Source organism: Aythya marila (assembly GCF_965140915.1).
Source record: "Aythya marila genome assembly, chromosome: 18".
Taxonomy (NCBI): domain Eukaryota; kingdom Metazoa; phylum Chordata; class Aves; order Anseriformes; family Anatidae; genus Aythya; species Aythya marila.
Window position 1 is genome coordinate 7,994,205 of NC_139059.1, and position 14,119 is coordinate 8,008,323.

Sequence of the window (14,119 nt, forward strand, 5' to 3'; positions counted from 1 at the left end):
TTCACGTTGGGATTCTCAGTGTAAGCTTTTACTTTGCTGATCTTGCTGGATAACATACTTTTTGACAGGAATATATGCATTAAATATCTCTGCAACTTAGCACAATGTATACGATACTTTTCCTCTAATGTTCAGGACAGATGTAGTTTTTCATTTAGATATTTCAAAGACAGCTAATTGCCACCAAGGGTAAACCTCTCCCCCTCTGTGCATGATTCAACTCAATTCAGTGAGTAAATTCAATACACTGAACTCATGAGAAAGCTATTACCCCATAGCCACCACCACCACCTTTTTTTTTTTTTTTATTTGTGTTTTTTTTTTTTTCTTTTTCGTTCTGGATAAGTGAATTGAATTGGTTTGCAGAATGGTCCAGGAAGCAGCAGAAATAAGCAAAACACTCTCCTCTTTGGGGCAGTGAGCTACTAGAGCTGTGCCCTAGGAGAAAGGTTGGTGAAGCTACAGCCTTAAAAAAAGGTGAGGAAGAGAGCCGAGGTAATGCCTCTCTTCTGCAGCTGTTGGCTTCTTTTTTTTTTTTTTTTCCTCCTAGCCTGTCCTTTGCCACCCCACAGAACTCAGGGTTGTAGAACAGTTCTGGACTCGTTAATATCCACTCCTATTTATTGCTACATAATTAGGTGACAGACAGGGAAGTACAGCTTCCCAGATTCCCGAGACTGGGAATTAGAGAAGAGCCAAGCCTAACATATGGGATTGGCAAAACAACTTATGTTTCAAAAGCTTTTTATGTATTTATATAGCAGAAATTAATTTTCACTCCAGTGATATTGAATTCAGAAAAATAGTCTTTGAATTACCCGATGAAGAAACTGACAAGCAATTTATTGAAACTCCATCTTTCTCTTTTCAAACTTTTTGACATGAAGAAAGAGTGTGAAATCAGAAAATTTGAATCTGAATTCTGTAGCATCTGCCTTGTAAGATGTTTTGTAGTTTGTAACAGTAGATTTTGCTTTCAGTAGAGAAGATGGCAGAAGTAGTTAAGCCTCTTGAAATCTTAAGCACGTGAAAAATTTGAAATTCAGATATATGATGGGTTTCTATCTAAATGGAGTATTTCTGTTTCCAAGTAATACATATTTTGTTCTATGAATCAACTCATTTCTGTGCAAAGATGTTTCAGTTTTATAATGTATTGTAATGACTTTTGATATCATAATTCTATGGCAGATGTTTTTGTTGTCAAAGTAACTAATTAAGCTCATTTTCACATGATAATACAATGGGTCGTGATTTCTGTTATATTGAAACACAGTGCCATCTCCTTTCCTGGGTGAGATACTATTTCTGTCTTTGTTGTGATAGCTTTGCTTTTAATTGTTTGAAAATATAAAGTTTAATGTAAGTTTTTAAAAATAGCATGATAGGAATTCAGTTTTTTTTCAGGTACAGCTGTGAGTTCATTTGTTTTAAATTGAGGGACTGCATTTCTCCGTGAGACTTTTGTCTGTTATCTTTAAGTGTCCTATGCTACTGCCATAAATGCAGTACTGCACTGGCTATTTTGTTTTGTATTCATGGCTGAATGACAAATGCTGCTAGAACTAAAGGCAACACAGGGATTATCACTGAATTTAGTTAATTTATTATATGAGGGACAAAGCAATTAAATGCATTGTAAAGATGAGATGACACTGGAAAACTGGGTGAAGTGACTGCAGCAGCTACTGCATATACATGGTGTTTGAAACAAGGATTAAAACCAAGCTGGGACTGAGCATTTTGCAAAACATCACCATATTCAGAGTTTGGTAGGTAAGAGGTAACTTCATACAGTTGCTTACAGTATGGATGTGACTTTTTTTACTCTGACCTTTCCAATAACTGAGACCAGCCTGGATGTGCAGGGGAAGCTGTATCCTGCCTCAAAATGTGGTAACTTAGGGTTAAAAGAAAAAAAAAAAAAAAAGCCAGTTTAAATTTATCATTCAGTTCTGCAACTGGGTAGTTGTGATAATGAGAGGCACTCGCACCCTTTGGGTCTGTTGGAGAAGAATTAAGAAAATTGTACAACCAGAGGTGAGATGGGGAACAATTTTTCAGTTCCTGTTTTTTCAGCTGATTAGGACAACATGCTTATCCTGTTTCTTACTTGCTCTCAGCTGCATTTTTGAAGAAGGCACTTTTTTTGAGGTAACTAGAATGAGGGAAGCTGCAGGACTTGCCAAGAAGGAGAAAAGGTTGTTAGCCTTTTTGGTTGGCTTACGGTGTGCTAGAAAGCTATGGTGTGATCGAGGTGCTTTTAAAATCTTGTATTACATTTTCTTTTTTTTTTTTTCCTTGTACAACAGAAAATATAAAGTTACTGCCCCATCTTGTGTGCTTCGTGTGTGTAGCTACGTTTTGTTGTAAACCGATGCTAGCTGTTGCATGTTCAGTCTCTGGGGAGGCCTCAGGAAAGAGAAACTGGTGAGGAGGAAGGAGGTTTCCTGTGGGTGTGCGTACGTGGTGTGTTGTCAGTTAACTATTGCTCTGAGGCCTCAAACCCAGTCGAATGTTTTCATTTGTGATGCAGAGCACAAAACCCTTCCAAAATAAACACGGGTTTCCACCAACAGAGGGAAGGTATGTGGCTGCTTCTGAAGGTGCAGGGATAGGAAGCGCTCCCTTACATTGCTCTCGTGTCTATTTAAACAACTTAAATTATTTTTTCTGGTTAAACAAAGAACCATCTCTTTAAGTCTTCTCCACATAACAGCTTAAGTTTCCTTTTTTTTTTTTTCCTGCAGCTTTGTTTGCTGGAGTATTTTATTTTTTTTTTAGTCTGAATCTTTTATGGATATACTGTTGGCAACAATTGTAGGCAATGTGTGAAAGGAAAAAAGATTAGAAGAACTGATAAGGAGCTGAGATGTTTCTCAATTACTTGAAAACAAATTAAAGTCGTCTTCCTGTTCAGCTGGAGAGCAGTGCTGCCGAATTAGATGAGGTGGGAAATGAGCATGTTTGTATTGCACGCTGTGCACTGTACTTCCACGTTACTGTTCTTTTATGGTGATTTTTTTTATTTTTTTTTTGAGAACGGGACCATTGAACAAAGCCTATTAGTGTTTATTTTGAATGCGTAAACTCTTGGCATTTTATATGCACTTGATGAAGAAACTTTGTACATAAAGGCTTTTGTAATGGAAACATTCAGCTCTAACTACCAGTAAGAGTTCTGTACAGTGCACTAAGCAATCCTTGGTATGGTAAATGGCTGTTACTTAATAACTACAGGAGACTTTTTATAGAGAGCTATTGTGATAAATACTGTGAGGTCAAGGCATTCTGCTGCCTGCTTTTCTTCCAGCCAGCTGCTGCAGATTTAGCCAGCACACAGGTGACCACGTCCCTGACTGCTTTGCCCCATCCCAGCTGAATTCTATGCTCTTAATCTAAATTGAAGCTGAAGTGCTGGTATAGAATAGCTTAAGTGGCAATAAAACTCTGTTACCCAAACATCTACCGTGGTTAGTGACAGGCAAAGTGTCTACCGAATTCTCTAGCGTTACCTACATTGAAGGTATGTGCAAAATCTACATGTGTAGAAGGAAAAAGAGTCAACTATTTACCATTTTCAGTTGAATCTAGAAAATATTTTGGTAAACCTTTGGTTAGGAATGAAAATATTTTTCCTTCAGTCTAAAGGATCTTTATGATGGCTGTAGGTCTGTCTTTAGTGCGTTCATGGCGTCTGACCAGGGAGAAGGGTGTGGGCTTTCCAAGCAGAAAACGGGAAAGCAGGGAAGACTTAAAAGAAGAGAAAGCATTTAACAGTATGTGTTTGGTTGATTAAAAAAAGACTTGTGGTGCTGCAAATATTGACATAACTTCTACAGATACTTTTTAAAATTTGCATAACATTTTCTATACTACAAGCAGTACAGTGTATTTTAACTGGAGGGACATGATCTGCTGGATTATAAATGGAAGTTAAAAGGGAAAAAGAGTAGGTGGAAAGATACGAGAATCTGTCCCCTGCTCTGGCATTTCTATTTTGATGGCAGAAGTAGTGGCATACTTTTTTTCAAAGCCTCGTATTTTCATTTGAAAATCAGACGTGTAGATTGTTGCATTGTTTAGAATTGATTCTTCACTTACCCTGCCCAAAGGTGCGGTTTTAATGTTCTCTGCTCACATTGATTTGGATGTGAATTACCTTCCTTCAACCTACACTCAGACCTGTTTCTGCAGACATGCAGTTTCATGTATGTTACCAGCCACTTTCTGGCTGTTATCCACATTTAAGGGTAGTTCCATAGGAAATAAGAAAGTGTAGGCTTCTTGGAGAACCTCACCAGTACTTTTAAGTAAAATTATGACTATGTAACACAATTAGTCTTTTGTTTTGTTTTTAAGGTTTGAACTTTTCTAGTTTCTGCCCTATTATTATAGGGGCCAACAGAGGTTTTTAGACAAGATTAGGAAATGTGTTTCAACCTACAAATCAGGTAGGATTTACAACAGACTAAAAACCTCTGATTCATTTGAGTATTTATAGCTTATACTTGAATATCTGCCTCTGCCATCTTGTTAGTTAAGTGCTGTGTTTGTACTGAACGCTTTAACATTGTAGTGACAAAACGTGCCATAAATCATCATTGCAGAAGGAAGGGGGGCACTGTAATAAGTTCTTCAATTAGATCGTAATACGCAGTCATTTGATAACCTAATGATAACCCGGTGCCGCACGCTAAGGCTTTATAACGTAAATATGTTTTCTTTTTGATAAATGTTATCATTGTGTTGTTTTGCTATTATAAGAATCTTTAAACAAACATGAATTTGTTCTCACAGCTGACTGAGATAGCAGTTCTCTGATAGAAAAGTAATTACAATTTTACAATCTACAAAGAACAGAGTGTGAAGATAATTTGTAGAGTCCCTGCCGTAACACTGGTTCAGAAGAGTAGAAAATGCTATAAAGGTGGGAGTGCATTAGGAGGAGAAATTTGCATACAGAAGAAGACAAAGCATGCAGAATGACTGTGGAGGCTCGAAGTTAACTCGTAGAGAAAAAAAAACAACACTTGGTTTCTTGTTTTTTCTTTCATGTGGGATTGCTGTAATGAGCCATCTTGAGTTTCTGGAGATGATAGTTCAGTGAGGCAATGTCACAAGTATCTCAGTTCAACCCTGCCATTATGAAGTGAAGGAGAAAAATTTAGGGTAGCAAGTGTATGGATAATCCTTATTACAAGCTCTGTTTTGCTTTGTGAGCATTATTTGTATTGGTCTGTGTTGATTTCGTAGTCTAGAGACTAATTGTGGCATGAGCATTGGTGTCTTTTTCCAGGAGAGTATGTCAAGGCTTGATACCCTGAGCCCTGCAGTCAAGGACAGTTGTGAAGCTTAGGTCTTCTATAGCTCTTGTGAAGTTACAGACTCTTCGGCATCTAAATAAACACCATTTGCAGACAATGAGGCACTGAAACTAGCGGTACTGGATTTTGGCAAAAAGTAATTCTCTTTTTAAAGAAAACAAATGCAAAATTTCAGGGTTATTTGAAAATAAAGCGGAAACGATACTCCTCCTGATGTGCTCCTGTCCTGAGCAGGATTTACAGGACAGCTGACTTCTGAAGTAGCGAAGTGCTTCAGCTTCTTGCAGAGTTGGTTCTTTTCCTTATAGCTCAAGTAAGCACCTCCAGTCTCATTTGGTGGTTGCCTTGGAAGGCTTCTCAGGTTCCTCAGCTGAGCATAGGAAAGTGGGTAAGAGCTCAAATCAGAGGTCCCTGATAGTGTTGGTACTTCTCAGAGACAGTGCTTATACCCCCTGCTTTATACAGTCTGTTGTAGTTTCCTATCATGAAAATTCAGGCATGTGCTTGTTTTATAAATACAGGCAGAGTATTTATCTCTACTTTTCTATGTGGTTTCCCTTTTCTCAGTTTCCTCAATTAGAAAGTGACGTGGGCTTATCAGATTTGAGATGGTAACAGCCCTACCTGTGCATATTTATTTTTAAAACAGGGTGAAAATGGGAGCTTTCAGACCCTAGGCACAAATGAAAGTATTTTTCAAATGCTGTAACCATTGTACTGTTTGAAGGCAGTAGGACTACATGCTTTCTTCAGATTTCTCTTTACGATGTCCATTGCCTGATAAATTTCAAGTCTGGACATTATAAGAGTACCCTGTGAAGAGACTAAGAACAAATGAGGTAACGCCAGTTTGGTTTTTCTCATCTGGAGCTAATTCTCTTGGTGTCCCTTGGTGCTAATGCCTCTCAGATAAATCCCTGACTTGCTTTCTGAAAGGCACAACAACTGCCAATACAGTTGTTGATAACTGTACATTCTAGAATATCAATTTTAGCACAGCTACACAATGATAATAGTGGTTGTTATGATCAAACTGCATGCTGTTTTATGATTATTTATCTGCCCACGGTGTGTACTTCCATACTCAGCAATAGACCTTTCTTTCTGTAATGGGCATTGCCTAATGTAGGATATTTAAACACGTAGACTGTGAGACAGTCAAACTGTTGCACTTTCTGGCGTCACGACAGTTTAGACAATAGCATGCATTCTGTTCTTTATCAGCCTGCTTATTTAAAATTGGTAAATACGTATTCGATAGACAGTTGTCTGAGATTTCTTGTCCACCAGAGCATATGTGCCCTAGTACTAGAGAGCAGATGCATTTTTCATTTTTGACATGCCATCACTCTGTTCTGTGTTTGCTGAGAAGCATGGACCAGGAGCATCTCTTAGTTTTCTTACCCACCCAGCAGTCCAAGATGGGTTTTCTTCCAAGTGACATTATAGCTCTGCTTACTTATTGGTTCGGTTCTTTTACCTTCTGAACTAAAGTCTGTCATTAGCTTTTAGCCTTATTTAAAGATGTGTGTATAGAAAGGCAGTTTCTTGTCTGTCTCGAGGACTATCTCATTTAGGTCACTCTTTCATGGGAAACACTCAGCTGCTGTGATGTTTTCTCCATGAAAACCTATCAGCTTTCCTTCAGCTGCAATGTGATGGCTACTTTCTATTGATAGATTATCATACCACTGCCTGGAGGAGGCTTGTATCCCATATAATATCTGTGGGATCTGCAAGTTACAAGCTTGAAGAGAGGCTCATCAGGCGAGAGCAAATGTCTTGGCTCAGTTTGGTACATGGGATGCCAGACTGTTCTGAGGCATATGCCAGCTTTCTAAGGTTTTCTTGGTCCATTCCTTGGGAAGGATGAAACCGGCTTTATGCTGTGACACCGGTGCACATTCTCATGGTAGTTACTGTGCAGATGCTGGAGAGGGTTATTTTGGGAAAATGAAGGAAATGAAGAAGTGTTTTGATTCTTTTGCAAAGCATGGAGCCTCTGGCTGGAGGGACCTTGTGTTCTCCTGCTGGCTATCTGGTGTTGACATTCCTCTGCTCTGAGAATCCGGTCTGCCTCCTGACTTCCTTGTGTTTTGCTAGATTATTTTAATGCTTTTCCTGAGTTGTTAGAGATGGTAGCCCATACTTTACGAATTCTGCACGACTACTTAAAGTGTCTGTTTAACCAGCTCACGCTTCGGTAAGTGCTCTGAAGCATTCTGGCCGTGTTTGCACCATGCATCCGATCATTCCGGTTCTTCTTGAACAGGTTTAGGCAGCGCAGTGCACATTACCTTCCTGAAGGTGCTTACTCACACAGCTGATTGCAGGTCCAAGATCACCAGGAGAGGAGGTAATGTCCTTGCTAAGCATCCTGCCCTTGCTTTTGAAGCATGGCAGCAGGGGCTAACACTCAGCACTTGTGGGACCTGTGTTTAACAGCAACACCAAATGCTTTTGGCACTCCTCAGCTGCCCCGAGCATGTCGGCAACTATTGCTGCTTGCCCAAGGGGCCCAGCTGAAGCTGAGGAATGGTTCCAGCTCTTGATGGCCTCTTCCTTGTTGGCAGTAGTAATTCTCCTGTCACATCACAGAGCTTCCTGAAGATCCATCCTCCCATTTTCAGGATGCCCTTAACACTTCTGACATAGCAAAAGCAGCCAAATCCAAAGTGTCTTTTTTTTTTTTCTTTCTTTCCAGTAGTTTTTACGGAGCCAGACCTTTGTCCTCTCCAAGGCTGTGCAGGCTCTCCCAGGACAGTTTTGAAGCATACAGGTTACAAAGCTCCAGAATCGACAGGCCCTCAACTCCATTAAAAACTCCAAATTTCACACTGAAGCCTTAGGCTCGCAGGACTGGCTACAGCCCTTCAGACAAACAAGAAGGGATTGTCTTACCCATGTCCGCGCTGTCAGACAGGCCTGACAGATGTTCTTGAAAGACATTTTGTTTATTGTTGGAAAGTAGTCTTGGGCTCAGCCTGAACAGTCTTTCCTGTAATTTAAGCCCATTCTTGTCTGATTTGCCGGTAAGTGCAGAGCAGGCCTTCCCCTCCCCGCAGCGGCCTTTTGTGTGTCCTCTTTCTGACTCAAGCCTTCGTGCAGCCTTTCTTCGTGCTGGTGTTTTCAAGCCATTTTTCAAACCATAGTCATTTATGTTTCTCTCCTCTAGAAATCCTTCCACTTAGTCTAGAATTATTTTTAAATGCAGTATCTGTAATTGGAGGATTATTAAATAACGTCTGAGTTAAGCTATGTAACAGTAATTTTACTACTGCTGTTTACAAGGAAAATCTGAGTCTTTTTTATGCCTTTCAAGCTGAGTCCGGCGTTCAGCTCTGTAATCTGAACTGCCTCATAGCAGTGCTGCTGCTGGTTCTTGTAGCTCAGTTATTTCTCTCTGAACTCAGCTTGCATTAAGGAGCTCCTAAATTTCAGGTGGCCTCTTCTCTAATTCCATAAGCATCTTGAATTGATAACGCGGAGTTTCTTCTTCCAACTCTCCTTTCCCCCCTCTTTCCTCTTTGTTCTCTAACCGTTTGCTCTCTGCAGGTAGACCTCTGAAGCAGACATTCAAATATATCACTTGCTGTAATTCCCAGCAGCTCGCACTGCAGTTGTTTAGGCCCGATTGGCAGAAGATGAGAAGGCTTCCTGAGGGTGCTGCAGGTGGTGGGCCCACCCAGCCCTCATTCAGCTCTTCTCAAGCACGTTTGAGGGAGGCTGTTCTCTTCCCCTCTGTCTGTCTGGCATCTCTCCTCAACAAGAGAAAGTCTTCTGAACGAAACAGAAAGAAAATAATATATCCAATGCTATGTTTCTGACATGGGCTCCATCTTAATTCATACTTTAATATCTGCCATCTTCCGAGAGTCACGATTTTTTTTGTTTGTTCTATAGTTATTTCTAATTTGTGCAGTAGTCACTGTGGGAAATCAAATCTTGGAGATCATCTTCAGTTACCTCAGTTGTTTAGTTCTGATGTACTTTTTTCCTTCCCAGAGAAGGTGAACCAGACCAGGGTGCCCATTCTTCACCTTTTTTCTACTTTTCTCCAGCAAGCCCCATGTCTCTGTCTCACCTTTCTTTCAGTATACATTTCAGAAATGTGTTGCCTTGGCAGTAACATTTTTGTTCAGAGAAGGTCCTTAGTTACTTTCTTAGACGTAAGATAAAGCATTTTATTTCCCTCCAGAGGGTACTAATGAAAAGCCATTTACATCAGGAAAAATGCTTAAACACTTGATCCGTAGTGTTCTGTCTATTCACATTATTTTATGAAGGGTTAGGATAACTGAGTTGATGCCACGAGTGTGTATAGTATTTCTCCAGTTTGGACCTTGAATGGTAAAATACATTTTGAATGTGAAGACCTTGTGATGTGGTGCCTTATTATGGCTACAAAGACTTTAAAAAGTCTAATTCTAACTTAAAGTTTCTGGACAATAAATCAGACACATAATAACAGTGGAAACTTAAATGCATAATCTCATTTTACTGATACTTGGGATCTAGGCAGTATTTTATTCCAGGTTACAACTTTCCAATCCATTAAATGGTCACTGCATTACCGCACCCGTGCTTTGCACATTTGTTTTTATGGCTGTTTTTTAATTGCAATCCAGAACATGCTTTAAAACACTTGCCATATTTTACACAGTGTTCTTTTTATGGCAGCGCTGACTTCCCTCGGGGTGCTGAGCAGAACCTGAACCGAGCCTGCTCTGGGGGCCACGTCATTGTCCCCCGTCATTGTCCCCCGGGGGTGGCAGATCTGGAGCCGTGTGCTCCCCCTGCTGTCGCAGCTGCCTGCTCACGCAGAGGAGGAGGAATGCTTAAATGGCGCTGGGTAATTCTGACCTGGGGTGTTTTGGTGAGTCTTTAACACGAGCCGAGGGTAACGTCAGGGTCAGGCAGCATGAACACCATCAGCTGGCGCTTACAGCCTGCCCTTACCGACACGGGGCGATGGAGGCATCGTGGATTTGTCTCCCTGCTGACTGCCCTACTCTAATGTGCAGGAAGCAGCATGTTAAAAAACAAAGTTAATACAATAATAGGTAGCTCTGTAAAGCCATTAAAGACATGTTGTTTCTGTGGCCTGCCTAGACAGCTTTGGTATTTTCCTCTTTTTCTGCACTTGGACTTGTTGCAAAATGTTTTCAGCAGAAATAAAACTTTATAGAAGCTGGACACAATCCTTGAAGGCTTGGAAAATTTATCAGCAGTTATCAACAGTGATCAAGATGCGTGTGTGGGGAAAGAAAAGCTTAGGATTTCACATGTTAAACCAAGCAATATTTCGCAGGTGAACAGTCCTTACAATGCTGGTCTGATTTCCTTTGGATAAGTCTAAGTACGTGTATACAAAATAAATATGTGCATATAATATAAATTAAATCTGTGCATATATGCATATGAATGCATGTGCTATAATTAGGTATTCCTTCCTAGTAAGGGGAAGACATGTGTCTAAAATAAACTCAGCAGAATTTTTGAATTAAAATGAAGTAATAATATTAAGTTATTATTAGTAATCTTTATTAAAACATCTTTAATTTCTTTAAACATTCATGTAATAGAATCTGATTTACTGGGAGTGGCATTTAATTAATTTAATTCAATTTAGAGAGTTAACTCCATTACATATTAGTACAGAAAATTACCTCTGAACAGTCATTTCTCACTGGTGACATGCAATAAGTTAATTTAGCTCGGAGTTCGTTTGGGTGCATTGTGAGTTCTTACCGAAAGTTGCTATGGTGACAGGCTGCTGCAGCAGGAGCTGTCATCCCAAACAACAAACACAGCAGCCCTGCTTTGCAGAGCGGCACCGCTGCTGCTGCCCTACGAGTGCTGGCAGATGGATCAGATGGATCAGCGCCACTCGGCGCCTTTTTTTCCCCCTTCGCCGTCTTTTTAGTGAACTTGGTTGCTTCGATCTTTTAGAGATGCCAAAGTCGCATCTCAAGGAGCAGGGAAAAGCTTCCCCAGGAATGCCCGGCCGTTAATGGACCTGCTGGGGCTGCAGCCCTCTCACAAAAGAGGTTTTCTGCCAGGCTGTGTTCAACAAATTGAGCTGAGCTTTTTTTTTTTTTTTTTTTTTTTGGCTTCATCTTAGCTGCTGCAAAGTGATTGCAGAAATGCACTCAGAATTTAGTTTGCTTTTATTTAAGGCATTTTCTTGAAGATTTGAGAAGAAGGCAGCCTGAAAACTGCTGGAACTACTTTCTTTGCGTTTCTGAATAATTTAAATCTTTTTTCATATATGGCATTAATGCACGATGGCCTTGGAGACATAAAAAATCTGTTCAGTTTAAGCTGCGTTAATGAAGAGTTTGCTTCAGATTCTGTGTCAGCCTGGGCTTCGCTATCATGTAGACGAACTCTTTGTTCTAAACAAAAAACTTCCAGTCTTTGGGAAACTCACTCGGAAAAACCTGGCTGCATATTCGAAATCTTATTTAGATTTAAAAGGAAGGTATCAAAAGAACTGAAATACACGTTTTATGTTTGGTGTATTTTTTCGTCTAGGTCAGTATGCTGCAAGTTAGACTTATTATTTTTTTTTTTTTTCCTCTTTAGAGCATGACTTTAATTGGGTTTATTTGAGCAATAAAGCATTTTGGGGGTCCAGATTTTATTCATCTGATCATTTTAAAGCCACAGGAATGACACACACACAGCTTGTGTTTCCAGTATTAGGAACTGCATCCAGAACAAGATGTGGAACTTCAAACATTTTTCTAGGAACAAAAATCTGTGAAATTTTGTGAAGCACAGTTTTCTAAAGTGGTGTCGATATTCCCATCTTTGTTTTTAAGAACTTGGTTGCTCAAAGCACTCATTCCTGAAATAATTGTGCAAATGACAAGCGAACACTTTTTCATCTCACCCTTGCAGTTAGCCCCATGAGGATTCATTCAGACCGGGAAATCTAAGGCCAAAATACTTCAGTTTGAGCTTTCCTTAAGTTGCAATGCCCAGTTCCCCTGGGTCGAGGTACCTGAGGCTCGCAGTAGAGCCTCCTGCTGAGGAGGGGAGGCTGGTCCCTGCAAAGCCGTGTGCTGACTGATGCAGGCGATAGCTCAGCCATCCCTCTGCCATCCCTCTGCTATCTGCAGGGCTGCACTATAAACATCCTCTTAAGCCTTGTCTTGCAGTAGAATGTGAACTTAAAGGCTTGTGCCAAACTTGCAGGGTCTTTTTACTGGTTTATTTAAAACATTGCTCTTGCCCACAAAATTGTTACTATTTTAGTATTGCACTTAAAATATTTATTTGGTACCATAAATGTACATGACAGTGGAGCCAAGGCTTTGTGTTTATACAGGGCTCTAGTTGATTTGACATGTATGCGTACTGCCATGATTTCAGCAACACAGCCAATGTCAATAAAAATTAAACTTCATCTCATGATCATGTCGAGCACGTTACCTTCACCAGCAGGCCTGCAATCAGCAAGCAGTCGATCTCCGTGCTTACACAGGAACGTCTGAAGGGAGCTAAATGCCAATGCAATTGTTCCTCCTGCCTCCACCCCCTGAAACATGAAGTCATTTGAGTAGCTATATTTATATTTTCCAGAACAAAAATGTGTGCACGTGTAGTGAATCTGACGAGTCTAGGTTATGTTAGACCCAGAATGGATTTGCTACAAATTTTTGCGTGTGCATGCATTATAGGCCTAGGGCCTCTCTCGTGTATTGATCTGCAGCTTGCGTGCACACTCTCTTTGTAGCCAGTAGGTCTGATGTGTCCTAGTGCACGAGTTAAGGAATTGATCCATAAAAACATGCCGGCAATTTCCAGACACTCAGAAAATTAGCCAGAGTCCTTACCTGCTTTCCAGCTCAGATTTCAAATTGGAAAAGCAGGTCGACATAGCATGAATATTTAGTGTTTCCAGTTCTCCTGCAGCCTGGTTGGGATACTAGCACTGACTGTGCCCTGGGACACCCTAAAATTTGTACACCAGGTACATGCCTTGCATGCACAAACGTTGGTGCAGCATGTTCTAGGTGTGATGTGATCTCTGGACATCCCTACAGCATTTATGCCAGATACTGACACTGAATGTGTTTCTGTAGAGGCAATCCAAGATGGAAATGGTGGGTATGTGAGGTATCTCTTTGCAATATATAACCACTTATTGGTTTGGAACTGGCAGAATTTGTGCTCTGATTCACTGCCTTCCCTTTAACCCCAACGTGAAGAGCTGCCTCCAGCATCTCTGCAGAACACAGCAGGCATTCAGGGTGAGCTCTGACCTCCAGACCTTGAATGTATTCTGCTACAAAAGGGCTGGTGCTAACAGTCTTTTTAATATAATACAGGCATTAACCACATCCAAAGACATGGATCTGTTTATAAGATTTTTGCTTCTGTTATAAAAACTCCATGTTAATGTGTAATCTGGTGATCCACCAGCTCGCCCAGCTTACTGTGTGGTTTTAAACAAGTCTTGAGACTTGTTTGTGTGAGCTGTAACCTGGAGATGTGTCACTGTTCAAGGTGCAAATGAAATGGTAGGCTTTTGCTGTATACGGTAAACTGGTCAATACTGTGATAATTCTAGTTGTTAATTATGTATGAAGTGAGTTACTGTGGGTGTTCATATTCATCTGCTCGTACAAGTGATTTAACAATGAGCAGATCTCTGCTGTAAAGAATACTTGCTATTCAGTCTGGAGATGGCTTTTATTGAATGAAGGAAAAATACTGTTGCCAGTTTGCCTTAGCACCACTTGTAAATTTGCTTTTAAAAAATCCTTTAAATATGAAAACTG

General features: G+C 40.3%; 1 protein-coding gene across 8 annotated transcripts in view; it reads left to right on the forward strand.

Annotated features, from left to right (window-relative positions):
* TNRC6C (trinucleotide repeat containing adaptor 6C) overlaps positions 1–14,119 on the forward strand; it is a 244,675-nt gene that overhangs the window by 163,440 nt on the left and 67,116 nt on the right. The window lies entirely within an intron of this gene.